The following is a 16930-nucleotide window of genomic DNA, read 5'->3' as shown; positions in this document are numbered from 1 at the left end:
ACTTGATGTGGCGTTACACAGTCTATACTTACCTGTCCTTGTTGCCTTTTATTCCGTTTTACGTCGAATCCATCAAGTATAGTCGTTCGAGTATTCTAATCTAGATGTCTAAGTTCTTTGATGGAGACACAAGGAAACACAATAAAGATTGAAGAATTTCCTAAATGTTCATTTCGTTTCCTTGTCTAATAATAAACTTTTGTAAATCCTAATTTACATCTTTAATTTAGCTTCCGGCGTTGCCCGGTCGTACGATACGCTTAAATATGATATTTTAATTCACGCAGATTACGTATCTATATATTAATACGATAGCATGTGTGTTATTTTCTGTCACGCTTACATCCGGGTCGTTTGAGTGTTATGTACTTTCATTTCTTGTAATAAATGATTTTACCAAGAATTCTTCATAAGTTTTGGTTTCAGTTCGATTATAGCTGATGGCAGTCAAGTCATTTAATTTTTTTTTAATAAATAATTTTACTAAGAATTCTTTATAATGTTGATTTCAGTTTCGATTATAGCCGATGGCACTTAAATCATCTATTTTTTTAATAAATAATTTTACTAATTTTGGTTTCAGTTTCGATTATAGGTAATGGCACTCCAATGATCTATTTTTTTAAAAATAATCTTATCTACAATTCTTCATAAGTCTTGGTTTCAGTTTTGATTTTAGCTGATGGCACCTTAGTAATCTATTTGCTTTTTTATAAATAATTTTGTCAGGAATTCTTCATAAGTTTTGGTTTCAGTTTCGATTAAAGTCGAAGGAACTATATATATATATATATATATATATATATATATATATATATATATATATATATATATATATATATGATTACTTTTTTTGGAAAAAGAAGTCCAGCAGAGTGCTCAATTAAAAGGAAAATCCGAAAATAAGAGCGTATTTATATTTTGTATTTTGTGTATCTCTTCAGCCAATACTCATCTAAGAGATGAGTATTGGCTGAAGAGAGCTTGATAATATAGATATCTTAAACGATCCTACTTATCGGTCTTGAAACCGACGGTACCAATGACTTGTCTCATCTAACAAGTTTCTGTACACAAAATACAATATATAAATATATATATATATGTTGACAACATCAAAGCAAATCTAAAGCGGTTTCACATGGACCTTGAGACATGGGAGGACGTGGCTGGGAGCAGGTTGGCATGGAGGAGCGCTGTCCACGAAGGTGCTGCGCTTTATAGTAGTGACCTAAATCAAGCTGCTGAGGATAAACGCAAGCACAGAAAGGACAGATTATCAACCAGACACACCCAACCCCACCCCACCACCACTACCTTTATCTGCCCAAATTGCACAAGACAAATTGGGTTTACGATTGGGCTCTATGCTCACCTGAGGACCCACAGAAGCCACGACGGAGGACAGTCTTACTCGGACACGAGTGACCGCCGATGATGATGATGATATATATATTTCTATATATGGAAGTTTGGAAGAGTGACACAAAATTTGTACATAAATTATATTCCTGAATAACCATTTCATTCAGACAAAAAAAGTTGCTCCGAATTACAATCAGATATTTAAAAAAAAAAATACATTCTAAGTAAAAACATTATTAAATAACTAGAGTTTTAGTGTGTACTGTCAGTTAAAATGCACATACAAAAATGTCTCGGAACTTATTGAAGTTACCATATATATATATATATATATATATATATATATATATATATATATATATATATATATATACATATATATATATATATACTAGCGGGGGTACCCGGCGTTGCCCGAGTGTTTGTTTCCGGGACGGGGGGGATTTAAAAAATGTTATGGTAGGTAAGTAGGAAGGATCAAACCCGGAGTCATGAGTAAAAGTTGGAAAATAAAGTGCGAAAAAAAAAAAAACATCTGCAACGTTAACAGTTCGGCCACCAAGAAAAGTCCATTCCAGTTGTTTAGGAAAAAAAAAACAAAAAAAAAACGACTAAGGTAGGTCGGCGCGAACGTGAAAATATAATGTGAATTGTCCAGCACGCTAACCACTACGCCACAGAGCACTGCAGCTTAGTTTAGTGATTTTAAATAACTTCACATGAAAGAACTACGAAGCCAAACCGGTGTTCTCTTCTCAACTGTTCCTTGTGAACGATCCCCAAACGGTGTTATGTGGTGGCAGGGGGAGGAGGAATTTATTAGAGAGAAAATATTTTACCACTTCCATTGATCTTAACCGATTTTGGCCGTGACTTCTCAGCAGAAAAAGTATAGAAATCTAAGATTATCGAGGAATTTGAGAAATAATAAGCCTATAACACACCTCAGATATTGTTCTGCCGTTTGTGCATATTATATTTGCATGAAATATCTTGATTTTTAATCCTATTAATGAGTTCATTTTATTTATATAGAGAAGATTATGTGTCATGTCGAAATAAGTAAAAATTACGAAAATCATGAAAAACTGAAATTGAGTGAAAAATAATTACAAGAACAAATAAACTTTGTCGAATAATGCATTTTTTATCGGTTTAGTCTATTCTCTATTACAAACTGAGTTAGCTCCCTTGTTTTTATTTAATTTTAACAATTTCAAATAAGGAAAAAAAAAACAAAAAAAAACGCTTTATCAAATTATGCAGTTTTATCGTTTTCTTCTATTATGGTCAATTTCGTGTGACAAACTGATTTATCTCCCTTGTTTTCTGTTAACGTCACTATTAAAAGTATTATTATATAAAAATAAAGTGTGCGTGTATGTGTGTGTGCGTATGTATGTGTGTGTATGTGTATGTGTGTGTGTGTGAGTTCCTTCCTCATAGGTTCCAAAATGGCTTGGCAAATTTCGCACAAAGCTAATTTATCTTTCTTTTCCTATTTTAAATTAGAAAATGGCCGATCGAGAACATACAATAATAACAATGTTTTTTGTAAAAAAAAAAAAAAAAAAAATGGTTCTAGCATGTGTTATAATTTTTGTAATCTTTAGATCGATAAAAATGAAAAAGTATGTGTGTGGGGACACTTCTCAACCTATACACTCAATGCATTTTTAATCTACAGACTTGAAATTTGGTATATCGTGTATTCACACATGTAGAAAAAAAAAGGGTTGCTAAGAGGTCAAAGTTGAAAAATTGGTTGGGGGGGGGCCGTCAGTTTTTTATGTTTGTCAATTTTCACGACTGCGCATGCGCAAATCGTTCACATGACAGCTTCTTTATGTTAGGAATAAGTAGATTTGAAAAAAACTTTTTAAAGCCCGTGTCAAGTTGGGCTAATGGTTACTATGCTTGACTTATCGTCTTTAAGTTTTGCTTTCGATCTCAGCTCGAATATATTTTTATTTTACTTAGAAGAAGGGAACTCTTTTAAGAAAGATACAACACTCGCATGTACATGCCTCCGTTTTTTTTCTATTTTGTTTACTTTATTTTTTTTTTTAAAGGAATTTAAAGTTACGTTTAATACCGGGCAACGCCGAGCGAGCGGATCTGCTAGTAATCGTATAAAACCATGACAGAAAATACATTTTCGAAAACACATGTTGTGAAACTAAATCTGTTTAACGAACGAGTTTCCACGTACAGGTTTATCTCTGTTTGAAGTTATTAACCCAGATCAAATACATAGCAAACGCATTGCAAAATACATATGAATTCAAAGAATATAGAGGTTATACGCACGAAAAAATTTAGGACTCTTCAGGCTTATGTGCATAAGCCTGAAGAGTCATAGAGTGTATGAAACGCGGAATATTCAGTGTAACTTAATCGCCATATATATTTTATAAATTACTAACTAGCTCTACCTACGTATTGAGCACTTTTGAAGTAAATACTTAAAGTTTACGCATAAATCTATACTTTCGTATATTAATTTTATGTGAGTAAATTAAGTAGTTATATATATATATATATATATATATAAATGCAACTTTGTCTGTGTGTGTGACAGTTAGTTCCTTATAGACTCCGAAACGGCTAAACAGATTTTCTTTAAAATTTACAAAACTTTAGTGTATAAGTGTGGAAGTGATCTTAGTTAAGTTTTGTCTCAGAATAACCCCGATAATTACCGATAATTGAAACCGTTATTTTAATGTATCTACTATCGGTAAAGCCATTTTTTCCACGTTGTCGATTAGCAACAGTGATAGAACAACAGGCCGTGAAAATTCTACAGTGGATAAGTTGAAAGCGTGTTTTTTTACTTCTTTTTTTTTACATGATATTAAACCCCAAAAATTGAAAATTAAATATGTTTTTAACTCCTCTTAAAGTGTTTTAACAAATTTTATTAATTTAATTCTTTGTTGATATATATATATATATATATATATATATATATATATATATATATATATATATATATATATAAGTAGAAAACGTTAAGATATAGAATAGAATTTACAATATTTTATTCTAAGCAAGGAATACGAAAAAAGGTGAAAGCTCCAATATTCCATGGAGTTTTAAAAGTAGGCTCATCTCCTCAGAGGAAAAAATGTTAGCAAAAGGTACGTATGGATAAATATCTATTTATCCCGGTTATCTCAATTTTTGAAAACAGCCGAGAAAAAAATGTATTTTAAAGAAAATAAAAGTTTAATAAAATAATTTTGGTTGCAAATATCCAGTGATATTCAAAAGTTCGTTATAGGTTTGGCACACACACACATACACACACGCACACACACACACACACACACACATATATATATATATATATATATATATATATATACATACATATATATATATGGGGGGAGAGCTAAAAAAATTAGAAAGATACTTTAAGAAGGAACTTATCGGGATTATACAAAACTGAATAATATCTAGCTCATCTCTAATATGTTACTAGTATCTTCTTTTTTCTGATGAGAAGCATTAGGGTTCAAAATACCTATGTATAAAGAGTTTATTAATCCTACACCCCTAATTGATGTAACATCCATATTGAAAGGATTAAATCTATATGTATTAGCATATATTTTTTATATTGTCGTTCTTTTATTTTTCACCTATATATATATATATATATATATATATATATATATATATATATATATGCGTGTGTGTATTGTATGTACACACACATACACACACATATATATATATTCTGCTATTCAAGTAACATATTGTAAGACGGAATATAATGAAAAATTAGAACAAAATAAAAAATATTTATTGATGTGATTTGATTTGTTTGAGTTATTAATTAACTTAACGAAATGAGTGATGCAGACGGACAGAGTCCGACATAACATTCGACTGAGATTATTTTTACATTATTAGCCGGGTTTCTCGTTTGCGTTGCTCCTTGGAGAGAAACTGATCTGAAGACCTTGGTTTTGCCTCCGCTCCAAAACGTGACGTTATTCACCATCGCTTCTCTGTTTTGTGTACGACGTTTGTCCACTGCCCCCTCCCTGCTGCATCTTTACGTCACCCATCTTTCATTCAGACCTCAGAACGATTCTGTTTTACAACTCTAAGTTACCATGCACTCTTGTCAAAATCCACACGAGTTAACTTTATAGTTATTTACGTAAGGTCCTTAATATGTAACAGATTTATTGGGATCACTTTTGGTAAATTTGCAGTGTTTTACTGTCCAGAAACCAACACGTTGTAGCAACAGTCGCAAAGAAGACAAAGGATAGAAAAGAACTTCAACTCGCTGTTTGTTTATTGTACAACGAGATTTATTTGCTCATTCTCTCATTACCGCTGTGACGTCTCTCACATGATCGTATTCTCTAACGTCACCCACCGCCTCTCCCGTGATCTCGAACGTTATATCCGTCTCTAACGTGATCTTCTTTTTAGAAGTCTTCTTTCTTTACCGGTGACGTCATTTCGCATGCATTTTAGATACGCGCGTCCGCGCTATGTCACACTATCTCTTCTTCGAGGCACATCCGGCGTTTTCCAATTTGTAACATTATCATCGCTAAACGAGCTAATTGAATAGACAAAACTTAAGAATAAAACCATTCTTGTTTTATGTATTTTTTTACCCTCACAAACAATTTCTACATTCATGGGTTAAGTTTATGGCGTTGAACGTTGATATGAATAATAAACTTAGTTTATTGTTTAATGTTAATGAGGCGTGAATCAGTTCATTAGAAAGAAGAAAAAAAGCTGATTGATTGGAGGCGGACAACCTTTTTTTATTCTACTTTTGACCCTTTATGTCGTTCTCTTTTCCTTTCCTTCTTTGGTGTTAAGAGTGGATTGAAAATGAACCGTCTAGTGTTCAATCAAAAATGACGATGTCGTCTGCCCTCGACAACTGAACAATGTGGCAGTGTATCCGCCATCATAGTACACGTAACTGTTAACATAATGCTGAATCATTGAATGGGAAAACAGAAGGAAGGGTCAAAGTTTAGACCTCTTAACGCCGCATCCGCATCATGGCAACAAAAAAAAAGTTTAAAAATATATCACTTGGAGAATATAGGTTCATCTATTACGGCTTATAAGAAAACTAGTCTGAGTGCCCGGCGTTGCCGGGGTGTTCGGAGGTGTGTGTTAAGAAAAAAAAAGTGGTAATAGGCAGGCAGGTTCGAACACGTACCGCGAAGGAAGAAAAGAAAGTGAAAAAAAAGTGACGTTTTTGCCATTGCGTCCATCGCAAAACCGGAAGTGGCGAGCGTCAAAATTAAGACTAAAAGAGTAGATTACTAAAAGAGTGGATGACTTGCGAAAAAAGCTATCCGTCCTTCTAGAAAACTGAAAGAATTAATGTTTTTGTCCAAGTTTTCGATATTTGTCGTCCGAAAGTTAGAGGTTTAAAACGATACTGGTCTCATCAGGTTCCAACGCGTCCGTCAAAAGTTTTTAGCAGACATGCAAAAACACGCAAAAACACATTTGAAATTTATATTATAGACTAGCATGGGTACCCTGCGTTGTCCGGGTGTTTGGAGGTGTGTGTTGAGCAAAAAAAAAAGTGGTAGTAGGCAGGCAGGCAGGAAAAGAAAGTGAAAGAAAATCTGACGTCTTACCGCTACTCTATGACTCGACCAGAAGTTCGGAACGTTAAAATTAGGCAAAGTCAATCCAACCGATACGATGACTTGTAAAAATGGCTCGCAAAAAATCGACCCCTACTTGTAGAAAACTGCTTATTTGAGGAGGAAGGAGTTAATGTTTTTGGCCAATTTTTGGATATTTGTCGCCCGAGATGTCGATCTTCAAAATGATGGCGATTTCGTGAAAATCTGTCGCCTCTGTCGAAAGTTTCAGGCACACACCCACACAAATACACACATACATACATACATTTAAACAGACAGGTGAGATTTATATTATAGATAATGTTGGTTTTAACCTCTATTTTTAAGTGCTTTAAAACCATTTGGGGCTCAAATAATTAATTTACCGAACAGAACATATTAACAGCACTTTCATTTCTCATCGTGAAGATTAAAATATGTTGCTAAACCTTGAGCCTAGAATCATATTCCAATTTTTATCAAAACCAATTATATTATTTTAATTCTTTAAGAATATCAGAAATTTAGAGCTTAAGGTGGAGAAGCCTTATGAATTTATATTTAGGGATTCTTGCTTAATCGTTGTCCCACAATAGCGTAAAATACTTTTGTATAAATCTGAATTTTAAAATGGAGATGGGGTTTTTCATATGACGTTATCTAACAATCCTTTAAAATACTTTTAAGAAACTGAAATTTAGAGAATCGTTAGCAATTTATGGCTAATACCTATCGTTACGTTTGATAGGGTAAAATCACGTTGACGCACCGGTTCTCGCTAGATCACCGAGGTTAAGCAACGATAAGCCTGGCCTGGGGGCGCATTAATTCACTGGCAGCGATGCACTCCCATCCTCCGTAAAGATGATTTAAGAGTCATCTGCGCCGACAAAGGTTAGCAGTAATACAAAAAGAGTGGCTGGTTCTACACAAAGCCTTCACCACTATAAACAAATCATTTGTGTGGATTTCCGAACAACTTAGTAGTTGTGGCGGAACCGCATGCGTCGAAATCGATGGAAGGGTCTATTAAAAAAAAATATTGAAGTTTTCTGAATTTTCCAGGATTTCCAGCATCACGTTCTCTCTTTGCATGAAACTAAATAAAACTAAACATAGCCCACATAACCATCTATTGCGCCAAAATTTAAAGTGAAAGATTAATTAGTTTAGGAGTGAATCAAGACTTTTTTTCAGAACTGAACTGGAACTCAAAAAAGAAAAAAATGAAACAGAAAAAAAAAAAACGTTAAAATCCACTATGATAAAAAGATTTTATCTCGAAATATTGGAAAATATACGGCAAGATTTTATCTCGAAATATTGGAAAATATACGGCAAGATTTGTCTTTATTATTCCTGAGTTTGTGCCAGTTACTTGATTGTGAGCTTATTCCTTTTTACAAACGTGTAATTATCCACGTAGTGATTCGTGTATGGTTCGGCCAGATAAAATAGTTCCGTTTGAAATTCTGTACAAATTCCTGAATTCGACAGAAAGATTCACGAGTCCGACAAGATACAACTGAGGAATAGTCGGAGGTTTTATCGTTATAAAACGTTGTAAAAATAGCTCTCAAACAAAAAGTAGCTGCAATAATCCAAAAAATACCAGTTTAAAATAAAAAGTGACCCCTGGGTTTACTTTCGGCAGCCTCGTAAGCCTCGCTTCCCTTATTTCGGACATTCCATAAGCGATGTTTCTGACAAAAGGGGAAGAATTACTGTTTTCTGAGTCTCAATCTATTTATTTAACGCCTATTGTTGGAATAGATGCGATTTTTTTTTTATTAGTTGGATTCTTTCGAATACCGTTCTGTTTCAATGTTTCGATCGATGTAACCTCTGACCTTCTTCAGGTGTATCTTCTAAAACTCGGGGATCTTTTGTCGAACTCAGAAATCAGTACGGAATTACGAATGGAACCTCTCCCTTATTTAATCTACGAGAGTAGCATGTACTCGTTTCGTACACCACGATTGAGTAGAAGTCCTAAGTAATTCGCACTTGTATTTTGAGTGTAGCCCGCACTGGGATTGTGTAGAGTTGAATGTAATAATCAAAGAAGAATGCGCCCGCGTGTATGTGTGCGTGTGTATTGTGCGGTTATACAACTTACCTTCGGATGGACTGTGAGAGAGAAAGAAATTAAAGATGGCAGCCATGGATTTGTAAGGTGTAGTCTCGTGGAATCCACTGCACACGTATGCAAATGAAATAGGTTCAGTTTTCTAATAAATTGCTTGTTGGCAGAGGTGGTGGCGAGAACACATACTGGAAGTTGAGAGAGAAAGTTAACAGCTGTATTTATTTTATTTTGTTTTGTTGTTTATCAGCCCATTTAACTGCAGATTGAAACCCCAGAAGAGTGTAACTTTAAAACTGAATTTTACTAAACGCTCCATTCATTATGCCACGGAGGTTACATCGATCGAGACTTTGCGAAAATTACACTTAAGATGAGAACAGTAGTCCGAAAAATCCAAATAATACGAATGATTAACCCTCATCTAAAAAATTCATAAACGCGAAAAATTTTGCTAAAATTAGATAATTTCTGCTTAAGGAAAAAAAAAAGAAAATGATACATTTGGAGGTCATGCGCCAGTAGCGTGGTCACTGGGTAACGTGACTTGTTGTGAGTCAGACGCATGCGTAGAAAGCGTGAAAATCAACTCTTGTTTTTATATTTCATTTTTGAAAACTTCTTTTCTTGTTTAATAATTTACAATTGCGTAATATTTAATTTCTGCGTTTGTTGCTGTCGAGAAAACTGGCGAGTTTTCATTGTGTTTATTAGTGAATCATAAATCGAGTTTATTATCACATCGAACCGGTTCAACTTGGCAGGAGGTGAGTTTTGAATATCATTTTCCTTTAATAGGAATACCATTTTGTACTTTGTATTATGTGCACAAATGTTACAATATGCATAGTTATATTTGTAACCTTTCGGCCAATGCAATCTTGGATCTTATTCAGGTATATCTTTTCAAACTTGAAAACCTTTTAGTTAAACTTGGAAACCTTCAAGTCAAATTTGGGGAACCTTTCAGTCGAATTGGGAAACCTTTTAGGTGAACTTGGAAGCATTTTTAGTTGAACTTGGGGACCTTTTTGAACTTGAACACCATTTAGTCAAACTTGGAAACCTTTAAATCGAATTTGGAAATCTTTAGTTGAACTTGGGGACATTTTTGTACTTGGAAATTTTTAGTTGAACTTGAAAACTTTTTAGTCGAACTTGGGGAAACCTTTAAGTCAAATTTGGGGAAACTTTTAGTCGAATTTGGAAACCTTTTAGTCGAATTTGGGAAGCTTCTAATCAAACTTGGAACTTTTTAGTCAAACTTGGGAACATTCTAGTCGAACTGAGACACCATTATGTAGAACTTGAAACCTTCTAGAATTTAGAAACCTAGTCGAATTTGGGAATGTGTATGGAAATTTAACCCTTAATAAATTGCACGAGGTAGATTGTTCTCATTCTCTCAACCATAACTGAGTAGAGGTCAGTGACGTTCAGAGGGGAGAGTCGACGAGGCGGTAGGATCCAATTATATTCAAACTGTCTTTTCTTATATTTCTTAGTATCAGAACTTGTACTTCAATCTTAATTAAAGAGTTGTCCCCGGGAATCAACAAAAAAAATGTGCTCTTCTTCCCTATTAATGACTGCAGTACAGATTGACGTTTCAACAGACAGAAGCCTACCGCTGTTTACAAGTCTAGCATGAATTTTTACTAAAATAAGGACTACTACAACAATGTGCTTAGTAATTCTGGCTATACAGAAAATAATTTTAAGGGAATACAATTAAACTATATAAATAAAAAATTAGATGTATGTATGTGCGTATGTGTGAAAATCTTTAAACTCTTAAATTACTGGTCACATCACACTGAAATTAACAGGAAATAGAAATCATACATCAATGATAGTTTATAACAAGTAAAATCTTTGTTTGGATGGATGAAAAACGCGTACAGAAATATATCGGCAAGTTGAAATGCAAAATGTTCATTTCAACTTGCCGGTGTATTTCTATTACTTTCGTGAATGCGCAAAGTCAATATGAAGTTATTGTATTTCAAATCTTTCTTATCTATTGGTCGACAGATCAAACGGTAAAGAATGCGACTGGAGTCTTAAATGGTTTGGTTTCGATTCTAGTTGATGGTATCCAAGTTATTTTTTTAAAAACTTTTGAAATCATTCGATATATATATATATATATATATATATATATATATATATATATATAGAGAGAGAGAGAGAGAGAGAGAGAGAGAGAGAGAGATAGATAGATAGATAGATAGATAGATAGATAGATAGATAGATAGATATAGATATTATCTGCCTGAAGAATCCTAGAGTGGATGAAACGTGGAATATTCAGCGTAGCTTAATCGCAATATATATTTCATAACTAACTAACTACTCTACCTACGTATTGAGCACTTTTGAAGTAAATACTTAAAGTTTAAGCATAAATTTATACTTTCGTATATCAATTTTATGTGAGTAAATGAAGTAGTTATATATATATATATATATATATATATATATATATATATATATATATATAAAATATTCAATGGAAAACTGATTCTGTAATAATGAATACGAAATACGAAATATATTTAAACGTAGTTTATGACCGGGCAACACCGAGTGACTCTTGCTCGTAATGAAATAAAGTAATGTGATAGACGTCACTTTTTATTGTTCCATGTTCTGCCAAAAAGTATAATTCCATTATTTTTTATATTACTTTTTAGGTATGTGGTTAATACTTGAATTTTCGGATTATACAAAGTTTATCGGATTTATTTTAACCGGATATAATCCCTTGGAAAGATGATGTACTTCTTTCGAGGGATCAAGGAACATCAGTGAATGATTCTTAAACACGCAAGCATGTAGGTAGGTAAACGCATTAAGCCTTTATGATATGAATAAAAAAATATTTATTATTAATTTTAATATATTTAACCCTTTATGACCTGAATTATGATGTAAGTGATTTAAAAAATATTTAATGTTAATTTTTGTTAATTTCATCCTTTATGACCTTAATTATGATATAGATGATTAAAAAAATATTCAATGTAAATTTAAATTAGTTTAACTCTTTATGACTTGAATTGTAATGATGTGATTAAAAATTATTTATTGTTAATTTTAATTAGTTTAACCCTTTATGTCCTTAATTATGATATAGTTGATTAAAAGTATTTATTGTTAATTATAGTTAGTTTAACCCTTTTATGACCTGAATTATTGAATAGATTATAAAAAATATTTATTTTTAAGTTTAGTTAGTTTAACCCTTTATGACCTGGATTAGGACGTAGGTGTTTAAAAATATTTAATGTTAATTTTAGTTAGTTTAACCCTTTTATTACCTGAATTATGATGTAGGTGATTAAAAATATTTATTGTTAATTTTAGTTAGTTTAACCTTTTATGACCTGAATTATGATGTAGGTGATTAAAAAATATATTTATTGTTAATTTCTGTTAGTTTAACCCTTTATGACCTGGAATGTGATGTAGATAGTTAGATAATATTATTTGTTAATTTTAATTAATCGATTTATGAACTTATGATATAGATGATTAAAATATATCAATTGTTAATTATAGTTAGTTTAACCGTGTATGACCTGAATTATGATATAGATGATTAAAAATTATTTATTGTTAATTTTAGTTAGTTTACTTTTTTATGGCCTGAATTATGATGTAGATAGTTAAAAATTATTTAATATTAATTTTTGTTAATTTAACCCTTAATGTCATGAATTATGATGTAGATGATTAAAAAATTATTAATTGTTAATTTAGTTAGTTTAAACCTTTTATAAGCTTAATTATGATGTAGTTGTTTTAAAATATTTATTGTTAATTTTAATTAATTTAACCCTTTATGACCTGAATTATCATATAGATGATTAAAAATTATTTATTTTTAATTAAAGTAAATTATGCACTTTATGACCAGAATTATGATGAAGTGACTAAAAATTATTTATTGTTTATTTTAATTGGTTTAACCTTTTATGAACTTAATTATAATGTAGATGATTAAAAATATTTATTGTCAATTTTAGTTAATTAAACGATTTATGACCTGAGTTATGATGTATATGATTAAATATATTTATCATCAATTTTGATTAGTTTAACTCTTTTATGGCCAGAATTATGATGTAGATGACTACAAAATATTTACTGTTAATTTTTGTTTGTTTAACATTTTATGACCTGAATTATGATATTTGAATCAATTTTCATTTTATTTATGCCATTATATTAATTTATTTACGACTTAACGAATTTAGTTGTCATCTAGAGTGTTATAGTCACAACATTTCGGCCGATGTAACCTACAATCTTCTCCAAGTATATATTATCAAACTCGGGAATCTGCGCGAAATTTTGAGTAGAACTCTTTATTTAATTCACAGGAGTAGCATGTTCTCGTTCCGTCAGTCCGATTGAAACGAGAGCATGCTATACGCATGGATTAAACTGTGCAGATTTCCGAGTTCGACAGAAAGATTACTGTTGGAGACGCCCCTCCAGGGGATTAGTGGACTATATCATGACGTCACTCCCGTTGGTGACGTCACTTCCGGTATCGAGTACCGGTGCCCGCTAGTCTGAGATTGGTACGTGACGAAGCCGGTCGTGTGCAAACGCCTACCGTTGAGGAATGGTATTCCTAACCGGTCATTGCCTGTAATTTATGTGAATACATGTTCGTTTCTACAAATCCTGTGTTCCTTTCATTTATTACCATTAAACCCCATAACAATTACCGAGTTTGACAAGATACACCCCAAGAAGGTCGGAGGTTACATCTTCCGATACGTTATGAAAATAACACTCAGGATGTAAACAGTAGTCCGAATAATCCAAGTAGTACGAATAATCAATCCTCAGCTTATTCTATCCGCCTCCATATCTCAAGATTAATTGACTATTTCCCTCTATGATATCGTTGGCTTTGTTGATATATCGGCATTTCTTTGCTTTGTATAGAAATATGTAAATTAAAAAAAAAGTCTCCAAAATTTAAGTTATGCACACATTTTAGTCTTCAAAATCAACAGTAGGCTCTCTACAGTGCAATGTAGACTACAATGTACTATAGACTAAGTCACTGTGGGAAAGTATGTGAAGCTTCCTCCAAGTGCACGATGATGGGCCCTCAACTAGAGCAGGCAACCAATCGATTTGATTGAAAAATGGAGGATTTAACTGATTTCGATATAGGCGTGTGAAACGTTCATTTGTGGATTGAGAAAATTGGGATCCATTGCAATATTAGTACTTCAGAAAATTTCCATGTTGAGAACCGCCAAAATCTGTTGAAAAATCCTAGAAGACTGTTGATTTATTATGATTCACCAGTCAGCATAGGAACATGAACTAGAATAGATACATTGAAAGCATTGCCAAGGCTGCTGCAAAGAAGGTGGGCTCTCTCTACCGTGCTAGAAAGCTACTTATGCCTGAAAGTATCCTGCACCTCTATAAAGCCACCATTCGCCCATGTATGGAGTAGTGTTGTCATACTTAGGCTTGTGCATCTGCTACTTGTCTCTCACTCCTTGACATGGTTCAAAAGAGAGTCGACAACCTGATAGGTCCTGAACTGTCATCTAAGCTTCAGCCTCTGTCCCATCGACGAAATGTTGCATCTCTCTGCCTGTTCTACAAGTACTTTAATGATGAATGCTCTGACGAACTACAAGCACTTATATCCCCTCGACGTGAATACCCCCGACAAACCCGACAAGCAGCTAAATCCCACCCCTTCACAGTAGAGATCCCTAGGTGTAAGAAAGCCTTCTATTCCAATAGTTTCTTCCCCAGTACTGCTAGACTTTGGAACTCCCTTCCGGGATTCTGCTTTCCCAACTGTACTGACATGCAGAAGTTCAAGTGTAATGTGAACAGACATCTTTCTACTCATCTCCCTTCATAATACCCCGACAACTTATGTCCCCGATAGTATCCCCCTACTTTAAAGTGGCACTGTGCCTTGTTTGGGGTAAAAATTGAATTAAAAAAATAGAAATAATTATGATAAATTTTAACAGACCAACTGTGAAAATAAATTCATCACTTCCTCCATAATCACAGACTGCATCCTGAGAAACAGAAAGGATGTTAAAACGGGAAAGAGGAACGCATGATCTATATTATAGATGGACCAAAAGATCCTTAAGTAGGTAAAAACTAGAAAAAAGAACATAACCATGGCTTGGATCAACTATAACAAAGCTTTCGGCAAAATTACTTGAGGAGGGGTAATAGAGTGCTTAAGAGTCTGCAAAATAGCACAGAAGATTTTCGATCTAATTGAAGGTGGAATAAGAACATGGAGACTTTTAGATAGAGGATAATATATCATGGAGTGAAATGGAAATAATGGGGGAAACATCTCTAGACCATGGCATTTCAAAACTGAATATTTCTCATCAGAAGAAAAAATGGATTATTATACTAAAGAATGGACAAAATAGAAAACACCGACTTTAGATGCATCTTAGATTAGAAATGGGAAAGTTAGGTGGGGGATGCCATGAAAGTATTAAAAAAATTTCTAAAGAAAAAGAGGAGCTTTATTTATTCGGATATGGTCTTTTTTCTTTTTCGCTGAAAAATTAACCTTCTCTCTCTCATTCTCACCCCCTCTCTCTCTTTAATATATATATATATATATATATATATATATATATATATATATATATATATATATATGTATATACATGTATATATATATATATACATGTATATGTATGTATGTATGTATCTATCTATCTATCTATCTATCTATCTATCTATATCTTGTGTTTCATTTTACTTCAGTCGAAGTTCTCAGAAATCAAGGGGCCCACAACCTGGGCTAACACTTGAAATCTATATGAGATACATAGATATTCGAATGTTCCATTAAACTTCTTTATCTCTCAAGCACTGAGTTAGTAAAGAAATTGAGAACACAATTTTCCTTTCCCCAATTAACCATTTTCATACGTTGTAGTATATCTTTCATGCTGGTCTCATGGTCTTACTGGATTTCAGGACAAGAATGTATCTAGTCTGGTGGAGTATCCAGCTTCGTGCTATTACTTGAGGTAATATCATTTTGAGAAGGTGCACCATTCCTCGTAAAAGCTAATCTGCGTTAGCCATAGTGAGGAGATCTTATTTGGGCAGCGAATACAAAATGTGATTTTGAATATTTGGTCAGGGTTTACTTCTATGGAAAAAGTATCCTCATGCCAGATTGTTCTGACAAACCCCTGTACAGAGAGACCTTAGACATCCGAGGAAAGTGTCTAGTAGGCATTCAAGTTCTCTCTAGTAGGCATCCAAGTTCTCTGCCTATATGTATATATATGCATAGATATGATATATATATATATATATATATATATATATATATATATATATATATATATATATATATATATATATATATATATATATATATATATATACAGTGATGATCATATTTATTGGCACGGTAAAATAAAAGTTAAATTTTGTCTAATAAATTCTAAAAAAGGGATTAAATTAAAGAAAATAACAAAGTATATTATGTATTTTTAACTGGCCTTTCCGATGCAGCAATCGGATTTTAGAAAAAATAAATAACAAAGGAACAACAAACATAATTGCAAAAAACCCTTGTTCAAAATTATTGGCACGATTTATTTAATAATCAATTGTATAGCCTTTGGCCTTGATTACCTTCCTCAGTCGCTTTTCATAGTTTACAACCAAGTTGTTGCACTCTTCAGTAGTAATTTTAGCCCACTCTTCCTGACAATAATCCTCCAATTGAATAAGATTCTTAGGCTTCCTTTGCATTACCCTCAATTTTAATGTTCTCCATAAATTTTCAATT

At 32.9% G+C, this 16930-nt stretch overlaps 1 protein-coding gene across 3 annotated transcripts in view; it reads left to right on the top strand.

Annotated features, from left to right (window-relative positions):
* Nucleotides 1–16930, top strand: part of LOC145259777 (uncharacterized) — a 129321-nt gene that overhangs the window by 61269 nt on the left and 51122 nt on the right. The window contains exons 1-2 of one of the 3 annotated variants that reach the window (XM_080117526.1): nucleotides 9602–9851; nucleotides 11781–11925. The exons of 1 other annotated variant lie outside the window; for it this stretch is intronic. The gene's annotated coding sequence lies outside the window, so the exon portion shown is untranslated. Of the gene's footprint in view, nucleotides 1–9601; nucleotides 9852–11780; nucleotides 11926–16930 lie in introns of those variants that run through there. One more of the 3 variants, XM_080117525.1, reaches the window with a different exon arrangement.

This window comes from Euprymna scolopes, chromosome 35, assembly GCF_053919585.1.
Source record: "Euprymna scolopes isolate OS-2025 chromosome 35, ASM5391958v1, whole genome shotgun sequence".
NCBI classification, from domain to species: domain Eukaryota; kingdom Metazoa; phylum Mollusca; class Cephalopoda; order Sepiida; family Sepiolidae; genus Euprymna; species Euprymna scolopes.
The sequence above is the reverse complement of the archived record's forward strand: the minus strand, read 5'-3'. Positions and strand labels throughout refer to the sequence as shown.